Source organism: Calliphora vicina, chromosome 4 (genome assembly GCF_958450345.1).
Source record: "Calliphora vicina chromosome 4, idCalVici1.1, whole genome shotgun sequence".
Lineage (NCBI taxonomy): Eukaryota > Metazoa > Arthropoda > Insecta > Diptera > Calliphoridae > Calliphora > Calliphora vicina.
In genome coordinates, this window is record NC_088783.1 from 66,548,557 (window position 1) to 66,559,317 (window position 10,761).

Sequence of the window (10,761 nt, forward strand, 5' to 3'; positions counted from 1 at the left end):
AGAGTGGAATGGAAAAATATAAGAAAGAAAGTCATTTGCATTAAGATTTATATTCACATATCTCATTTAACAAAATGTTTGCTATTGTACTAATATATGCAGACAAATACTTATACATATGCATATTTGGATTTAAATTTATTTTTTAGGGTATCCTGGTAAGAATAAAATTAAAATATATACTTAAGCAGATTCTATGTCAACTAGAATATTAGAAAGAACGATACTCAGATCTAGAAACACTTACAACTTAGTATAAATTAATTATCTTGAAGTAATGTAACGAAGACGCATTTTAAGGGCTTGTGATATATTTTATTCAAATATGACATACATATGCTGTCCAAGTGCAAACTCACAATTCCTAGATGAGGGGAAAACCTTTTGCAAACAGATCATTGAAACAAAGAGAGTACGCTATATAGGTTACGTTAAATTGTTCTTCCTTCAAATAAAGTCGTATGTGCCGAGTGAAATATTCGTAGGATCAAAATATACCCACGGAAATAGAAAATTGGTTTCTATAGAACAACCCTGTTACTCCACGATAAACCTGTAAGATCAGTTAGTGACACACCTTTGGAAATAACACATAGATATCTAAGTCTGCGTTATTTTAGAACAGCAATACAGTAGATCCCGTACCCACTCCTCTTCGAAATAACTTATATATCAGACATGCGGCTTATCGAAAAATGTCCACTAGTAATAACAGTCCTTCCAAGCAAGTTATTTTAAATAAATGATTTTAAAATATATTGACAGTTTCTGACTGTCAATACTTTCATTAAATGAACAGAAGAACAGATTAACTTTAGTTTTACCATATAATATCGAATAAAAGATTAATATTCATGTGTTAGGGCAACGTGTTCACGAAGACTACCCAGCAATTTCTATCTTGTGTCATATGTCGGATTTGAGGCTACGTGACGGATTACCTTGTAAACTGTTTTTGCTCAGTGGGAGATGTGTTTGCGCAGATTCACAACCATTTACGATTTCGGATTTCGTGGGCGACTGGAGTTTGGTTGCTAAGTTACATGAAGTCGGCGTTTGTGAATATTTTGTGTATTTTTCGCAGCCATTTATTTATAAACACTTGTAGTTTTTTTGCTAAGAACTCAGTGACTTTCCACGTTTCACACTCGTTGAAAAGGACTAAATTTACTATGGAATTGAAGATGTTAATTTTCTGCCGCTTAAACTTTTGAGATGAATTGCAAGAATTTACTCAGAAAGGCATATGCACAATGCGTTCAGTTTATTCCGTTGGCTGCATCTTCATCTGCGCCTCCGTCTTTACTTATGGCGCTCTCAATATAGGTACATTTATTTACGTTTTCTATAGTGTTATAGTGTTTGCTGTGGCGATTCTGAGCGACATGGTTATTCCGATGTTGATTTTAAGTTCGCCGCACTTTTGCATCCTTTCGAGTTTTTATTGAATACCGTCCAATGTATGTAACATAAGACATATGTTGTCAGAATAGTCAAGGTCATGCAGGCGTTGGTTCAGGTGCCATTGGATTCCATTTGGTGCCTCGATGATGACTGTGGCCAGAACTAAGAGAAACGGCACTGGTGATGGCGCACATCCTTGTCCCACGGCGGTGTTCATATCAAAAGCCTTGCATTGTTGGCCTTTGAAACGCACTTAGCATGGAGCGTTTCGGTATAGCTTATTTATAAGGGATATTAGACATATTGGCTGTCTATTGCTGATATCGAATGCTCTTCAAAAACTAAGAAGAGCGGAAAATTGTACTCTGTGGACTGTTCGATTATTATGCGCAATGTATTGATTTGGTCTACACATGATCGGTTCAGTCGAAATCCACTATGTTAATTCCGAAGAGATTTTTCAATGATTCAATTATAATAACCTTCTTTATTGTTCTTAAACTTAGCAGCAACTGTTATTACTTCTTCAATCGTCGGTGGTGCTGTAGAAATGTCTCTTCTTATTTGTCGCTGAGAAGGTGAACTGTGTGAGTGTAAGTCTGTTGCCAGCATTGCATATTGAAAGAATTCTATCCATCGTCCATGTTGATATTCGATGACGTTAATAATGTTTCTGCCCATGGCTATATTTTTCTAAAATAACCTGCGGTCAGCTGGAGCCATTTTTTTTCTCCTGTTCATCGACATTATTGTAACGATGAATTATTTAACGGAAATTGGAGTTCTGTTCTGCTGTGAGTAGTTCCGTTTTAATGGCTTTCCTTTCTTTGATTTTCTCCCATAATGCGTCCCTGATCAACAGTGAGAAGTGTTAGGTGCTTGCGCTTGGTATGGCATTCGGAGTTTTAATGCAGACTTCGGTTATGTTTATCCAACTCTCTACACAGACGGCGTGTGAACTGGATGTTGTTATCTCTCGCGAGGATGACTTGTGATTCCATCACAGGTCTTTGCCAATAAGACGCAATATAAGGATGCACTCAAAGTCAAAATATACCAAATTTTTAAAAATGTAAAGTCGCGGTGAATATTTGAACGATGTCATATTCCATACATATAACAAATATCCTCTTTTCAAGAGTACACTTTTCTTTTTTCAAGCGAACACTTTTCGGTAACATCTGATCTTCCAACTAGAGCGATAGGGACACATATTTGTGATTACAAGCCCTTTCTTCGAATACCGTCATTCTCCAGTAACCGTGCGAGTCTGGCGAGTCCAGGTAAGGCCCTAGCACTGTCTTTCTAATTAAAAATCTAGTTGGAAATAGCAAAATATATATTATATGTGGCTAAGAACTTGCTATCGTATAAAGTAGAACAGTTTTTTAATTGATCGTTTGGTTTTCATGAGAAAATTCCAAACGAAGTTGATAGCGGCCATATTGTTGAAGCTACAGCTGTGGACTTGGCTGTAATGGGTGTTCTGTTCGGGCAAAGTTCAGGATGAATGGGTACGTCAGCAACCAAATTGTCGAATTTTGGATCTCTAATGCATCCAGAAAAAGTCACGGTTTGGTGTAGATTGTTGTCTGGCGTCGTCATTGGTCCATATTGCTTTGAGAAGAACGTTGGTTAGGCCATCACCGTCAACGGCGAGCACCATAGGTCGATGATTACCTACTTTTTTGGGCTGAATTGGATAATATGGACACCAACGATATGTGGTTTCAACAGGATGGCACTACATGTTACAGTAGACATTTTGCACGAGCGATTTGAGGGCATGGTCATCTCATGTGGAGGTAGAGGTGAACTGGTTAACGAGATCGGGAGATGTGACCCTGTTAGACTTTTTCTTGTGGGGTTTCTTAAATCGCAGGTCTTTGCGAACAAGCCACAAACCACAGAGGCCCACAAACATAATCAATGACATCAATCAAATTCAGCCTGATTTAGAAAATTGTAAATTTCGGATTCGCGCTACCCAACGAAGACGCAGCAGACATTTACAGAATATTATATTTCATATATAATGACATCTATCCACGGAAAATGTACCAGAAATTGCTATAGTTCGATAAGAGGAATCTTTTAGGGACCATTTACTAGTGAGACACTGTAAACGACACTCTGTTACCACCAAAACAATTTTCGACATGTTGGGAAAAATAAGTTCAGGATTTGCGATAAACCTCTTACCTAGTTCTTCTAGACTGTTTTGCGTAGCGTCATTAATGTTTCTGGTATTTCACCAAATGGGAGAAAAGGCTTGGCAAGGGCCATATTAAAGATCATAATACAGTAAACTTGACAAATGTTTTACCAGATATGGGTTACGATTCAACGATTTATCAGAAATAATAATAGTGGGCGAGACGATTTAGTTGTATATGTCGTTGTCCTGTACTCGAAGATATGTACCAGTTTATGAGACATATTTTAGTAATCTCTCGAATTATAGTTCATTAGCAATAGAGACTGGTTTAAAAACTATAATCTGCGAAGTGTACTATGATATTACAATTCCGTATATATCTACATATTTGCTTTTTTCATATATAGAATACCCTAATCTTCACTTGTTTCTGCAATGAAATGAATGTGTATCATAGTATAACTTCTTATTTAAATATGTTTTATATTCCCCTCTTTTTTTTGTTAAACAGCACTTCTTGATGTATAGGATAATGATATTTAAGTTAGTAGTTATATTTGTCAAATAACTATTCGACAAAAAAATTTTGTATTCTCAGAAATATACTCAAAGTTTTTTTAAACATTATAAGAAAGACAAATTCAATTAAATTTTTCTTATTAAAACATTTCTAAAATTTTCAAATGTAGAGCACTAAACATTCGTTTCAAACTCACTTTAGTTATATTTTAATGTTAATTCTTTAGCTGGTATTAAAATTTCAATTATTATTCTAAAGCTTCTTCTCTTTTCTTGTGCTATTTGAAAAACACTAAAGGTGGATTTTGTAAGCCAAAAACAAGCTCTTCTCCTCAACTATCACTGTATCTATCTCAGTTGATAGCGAAAAATAAATAATATTCCTTATTTTATTGTATTCTATTGTCTCGTTTTATTATTAAATATAAGCTTTCTGTTATATATAAATACGGATGCATGAATGAAACAAAAATTCTAAAGGTTGACATAGTAAATTAAGCAGCTTAAAGTTTTGTTTTTATTGTTATTATTACCATGTTATACTGTTAGCAATTTTACCACATTTGTTGCCAGAGAAATACATAAATTTTTAAATCTAGAGAAGATTATAATCCATCAAGTGAAACTTGTTGATGTAGAAACATACATGTTTTTCGTGGTATTTTATGTTTTGAGATTTTAAGTATTTAACGTCGATTTTCTTGTGGTGGGGATATAATTTATTAAAGTTTTATCAATGTTTGCTAATGATAAATTATATTTACATATGTTTGTTATATCTGATATATTTTCAATATACCAAAAGAAATTGAGTTCTCATCAAAAGAAAATCTTTTCCGTACTTTTAGTTTTAATTTGGATAAATTCACTGAAATTTATTGTTGTGGTATAAGCTAGTTCCTTTGCGCATGAGAGATCATCATTAAACCTTTTCCCAAACTAATTTAGGAAAGCTAAATATATTTTACAAATAAAACTTTATAGCAAATCAGAATTACAGACATTCAATCTTGATTTATAAAATTATACAAATTACCAACAACAAACAGTGATTTTAACTTTTCTTACATTTCCCACTACAATTGGTTGTTTTTTTACCGGCTCTAAATTAAGTTTTTAAATGGATAAAAGAAAAAACAAAACTAAAATCTATTTGGTTTTGCAAGAAAATCAAAATAAAGCATGCTGCTTTAGTTTAGTTTTTGATGTAAAATTGTCATAAAATTTTGTTAATTTTATTTTTTAAAAAATCTTGTATTTCCAATTTCCTTGTATTAAAAATTAATTATGCACTAAAAACTAAATTTATTTTTTCATGAAAAAAGTGCTAATGTCATGTTTTAGTTCTCTTTAATTCCGAATTTTGTTTAAAATATTATAACTTTAAGACCCCTTTCGCACTAGGCAATTTAGTTGCGCAAGTCTCTTGTGTTTGTTGATGCGAGAGGTAATGTCGGGTTAAGGAGAAGAAAATTTTGCATGATGTTTTGTTGCTGGGCAAGAGGCTTGCGAAACTAAATTGCCTAGTGTGAAAGGGGTCTAAGCAGCAATTCAAGAATATCATGGCGTATGAATACTAAAATAATAATAATCATATGCTATGGTGTACAATATATTTCAATTTATATACAATAGTGGGTCGGTCACCAAACAAAAGATTAAAGTTAAGCCAGTCACCCCGTAGTATTAAAAATTAGTTAAAGACGATTGCAGAAAATAAAAACAATCCGCCTTTTTTCAATACCAGATTAATTTATAGATTTGACTTTTTATACCCTTCACCATGAGTGGCAAGGTTATTTCTTCATTTTTCATTTGCGACCATTCAAAGTATATTTATTCTGGATCGTTATGGATAGTGTCTGTCCGTATGTATGTTGAAATCAACTTTCCATAGCCCCCGACTTACATACATGATTCAGACATCAATATATCGGGAATTCTCAAGTATCGTTTGCCAAGTCAAAATCGGGAAAAATATTTTTTGCCCGATTTTTTTTTTTTCAACAAAAATTTTTTTTTCATAAATTTCAACTTTTTTTATTTAAAAAAATTGTAATTTCTACATTTTTCATTTGCGACCCCACAAAGTATATATATTCTGGATCGTTATAGATTGCGAAGTCGATATAGCCATGTGCGTTTGTATGTTGAAATCAACTTTCCGTAGCCCCCAAATAACTTACATACATGATTCATCCCGGAAAAAACCGGCACAATCTCGTTTTTTATCCTATTTTTGATCTATATCTGGATTAATATAGACAATATGGATATAATGGGTCAAAATCGGGAAAAAAATGTTTAACCCGATTTTTTTTTTCATCAAATTTTTTTTTTGTCAAAAATTCTTTTTAAAAAAAAATTTTAAAAAATTTTAAAAAAAATTAGAAAAAAAAAATTTAAAAACTATTTAAAAAAAATTTAATTTTGTTTAAATAAAGACATCTATTTAAACAAATATATTTTTAAGTATAATTTGGTATATAAGATTCGGCAAAGCCGAATATAGCTCTCTTACTTGTTTTTTATTACAACAATTTACAAAATCGTTCAGTATTTTAAAAATTGATTTAACATAACATTACACAGGATTTTAAATCAAAACAAAAGATATATATTATAGTAATATTACATACTTTTATATAATACTCATAGTTAGTTGTATTTTTAAAAATAATTGGGGTATCACACGGTTTACAATTTAGTTGTTCTAAACTAATATGACTATTTGAACTATTTTTATTGTTTTTTCATAAAATAATACTTTTTATATATAAAGACATATATAACATATAAAGACATTATGACTAATAGACCATGTGAATACACCAAATGTTTCAAGCAGAGAATAAAAATTAAATGTTTTGAGGACATACACAAAAAAAAATTACGACAAATCAATTGTCAATACAATTATTTTTTTAATTAAAAGGGCACCAACAACCGATTTTGTAGATACAAAAAATATTTTTGTTACTTAAAATTGTTAACACTCAACAATATATTTTAACAACGAGTTTGTGAAATTAAACAAAAAATTTGTTAATAGTCAACAGTGAAATTTTAACAATAGGATTGTAACATTGAATAATTATATTGTTACTAGTTAATTATGTATATCTGCAATTGATTTTTCTTCTATTAATTAAAAATGCAAATTGATGGTTTTATTTGTTTTTTTTTATTATTATAAGCAAATTTACAATTTATTGTAATAAAAACATATACATATAAATTGAAAATATATGTACATACATAAAGTTAGATCACTCATATATTACCATTATCTCACCTTTTTCACCAATTATGTGACCAATATCCCCTTTCACGAATGGTTATACAGATTCCTCCCGTATTGTTCTTAAATGAGTTCCTTCTACTCTGTCCACTGAAATCCTGTTGAAAAAAGTTTAGTATATAAAATCGGTATCCATTTTTTACCTTTCGCTATATTATAGTTACAGATTCAACTTACCATCTGGAATACTCTCATTCCCTTATAATTTACAAGAGAAAACATATTTTTTATGAAACAAAAAAAGTGTATACATAGTTTTCTTTAATTTTTATTTTCTTGACACATTTATTTTTGTTACTTTTAACATATATTCCTATTGATTTTTAACAACTAAAATTGTTAATAATTATCTATAAGAAATTGTTGATATGAGTATTAAAAAAACATACTGAATTAAGAAATAATTGAAAATTTAAATCATATTTCAAACAAATTTTTTCAATTACTTAATAACTGTTACCATTTTTTTCTGTGATACGATTCCTTAATTTATTTTTATTAAAAAAAAAGAGAAAGAACACTTTCACAAGTGATGTCCCTAGTTGTTGCAATATTAGTTCTTTTGTATATATTTTTAACTTCTTTTAATGTTAAATTGAACTGAGTTTCCAAATTTGCGAGTCACTTTCAATATATTCTAAATCAGAACTGGATGAACTTTTATTTATTTCTGACAGCTGCAAATGTCCACAAAGTTTATTAAATAGTTTCTCTGCATACTTTTTAATAATCGCCGAAAAAATTTACAAAAAGTCCCATCGCGATTCTTGTTCTATGGGTCATTCCAAGAAACTTAGCTAACGAAGCCATAACTCAAAAATTACTTTCTCATTAGGAAATCCGGGGGCTAGAAATTAACTGTTGAGCTATGGATTTTTCGGCAAGTTTCTTGAACAAAAATCACGATGCACCTTTTTGTAAATTTTTTCTCCCTCCTACAATTTAACCGACCCTAATATACAGTAATTGCTAATTAATAAAAGTAGTGGTATAAACCCAGTTTGGAACAATCGGAACATTATACGTATGAGTATTATCAATTATTTATTAGATAATAAGTATACGCCTGAGAATATTTTCCTTATTATATTCATTTCGGACGGTCATTTTATTTATTGTCACGTAGGCGTATACGTATACTTATATATAATAGAAATCAATTTTTATATAAATAGAGAATTTCTAAACCTCTCTCTCATACGATATTTACAAAACTTGGAACATTAATTAACAAGAGTAAAGATTTTCAAAGAATGTTATTAGTAATATCAAGTTTATAGAGTAGAGATCTACAAAGTTGTGTAATACTTGGGAGAATCCATATCAAAACGGACAGAAAACAGCTATTTTCGGATTTGACATCTTTGATTTTAATAAAATTTACCACACATATTGAGGTTCTAAAGGGTTCTTCAAATCAATGACTTTTTCATGGAAACCCTTTTCTTTTCAAAAATATCGCGATTTGAAAATTGAAAAATTTGTTAAAATTGTCTAAAATTATATGTACCTCTTTGCCCATAACATTGAAACTACTCAAAGTCCAACATAATTTTTGATGCCATTTAAAAGGCAAATATATTGTTCTTAAAATGATGTGAATAAAATTGATTACTTCCAAAAGGGTGAAAGTCAATATTTGGAGTATATATTTCACTGTAAAAATATCTTACATCGCGAAAAAACTCATGTACCAAATTTTATCGAAATATCATCAAACTTGTGAAATGTACAAAATATTCATGTTTACGTAATTAATCTACTCAGAAAATGATTCTGAGTTTTTAATGTAGGGTATTAAAAATCCAGCACAAATAATTTTAAAACTTAAATTCCATTATAAATTTTACATTAATTAACTATGCACCCTCCAATTAACACTAACTTAACCTCCATTAACACTTTCGTTTAACTTGATGTGTTTGTTTTTCTTGTTTTCCCGACTTACCCATCTCATTTCCTTCATCTTAATAACAAACTTTATATAACCAGCTACACCGCTGCTGTTAACATAATGTTCTGATGGAATCAATCTTTATATTGTTACTGAACGTAGTTTTGAAAAGTTTCAAATTGTATTGTAAGAGATGCTCTTGTTTGGTTTATTTTTGGTATGATTTTCAATAAACTTTATAGCAAATTTTATTGCATTTTTCTTTTAGAACTCTATAGTAAAGTTTTTGAAATTGATTAATGATGGGTGGCTGAAGGTTTACACAATGAAATTTTATAACAATATTGAAAACAAACAAAGGGTACTCTACAGGAAAGACTATAAGATAATAGCAACGGTATGAGAAGTTGTGGGAAGTGTTAGGATAGGACATAATAGGTTTCAAAAAATGGTCCCTACATACAAGGTGGCGCAAAAGTAAACTTCCGATGTTTTTTGGCTGTAATTAAAAAAAAAAATGAAAAACTTTGATTCTTCTTGTGGATTATTTTTATTTGGTCTTTTAGTTTTTTTTGCATCAAGTTGAGAATATGATGTCAAATGGCCGCCACCACAGTTGATTGTCATTTGAGCCCTTTTTATGTAATTTTTCATCACTTTGGCCAAAACTTCCGGCGATAGGTCCTCACATTCTTGACGGATATTGTCTTTAGGAGCTGCAAGAGTCTGAGGCTTGTTGACATAAACCCGGGACTTCAAAAAGCCCCACAAAAAGAAGTTTGCAGCGGTCAAATCAGGCAATCTTGCTGGCCAGTGCAAATCGCCAAAACGGGAGATTATGCGCCCGGGAAATGCATCCTTCAGCATATCGGTTGTGGCACGTGCAGTGTATGCCGTTGCACCGTCTTGTTGGAACCACATGTTTTCCAATCCCAATTCAGCAAGTTGCGGCAAAAAGAACTCGTTGATCATTGCTCTGTAGCGCTCACCATTCACAGTAACCGTTTGGCCCGCGACGTCTTTGAAGAAAAAAAGTCCGCTGACTCCTCCAGCGAAAACAGCACACCATACAATGACTTTGAGCGGGTGTAATGGCTCTTCGTGGGTTACACGCGGATTTTCAGTGCCCCAGAAGCGTAAGTTTTGCTTATTTACGTACCCGCTATGATGGAAATGGGCCTCAACACTCATGATTATTTTTGATGAAAAATCACCGACCGATTATTGGTCAAATAAATAGTCACCAATATTCCGCGTTCTGGAGCAGTATAGCGTAACATTGTTTATGAACGTGTATTTAGCATGTGTTCACTACACAAATGTCAAAACAGAACTGACTGAGGATTACTTTTGCGCCACCTTGTATGATAAGGATTGCGTTATTGAAGAATTTTCAATACAAAAATTTCGCGTAACAAATAACCAGTAAAGCAATAATATTTTATTGAGATCGCTAATATTTTTTGGAGTCAAAAATATCAGCAC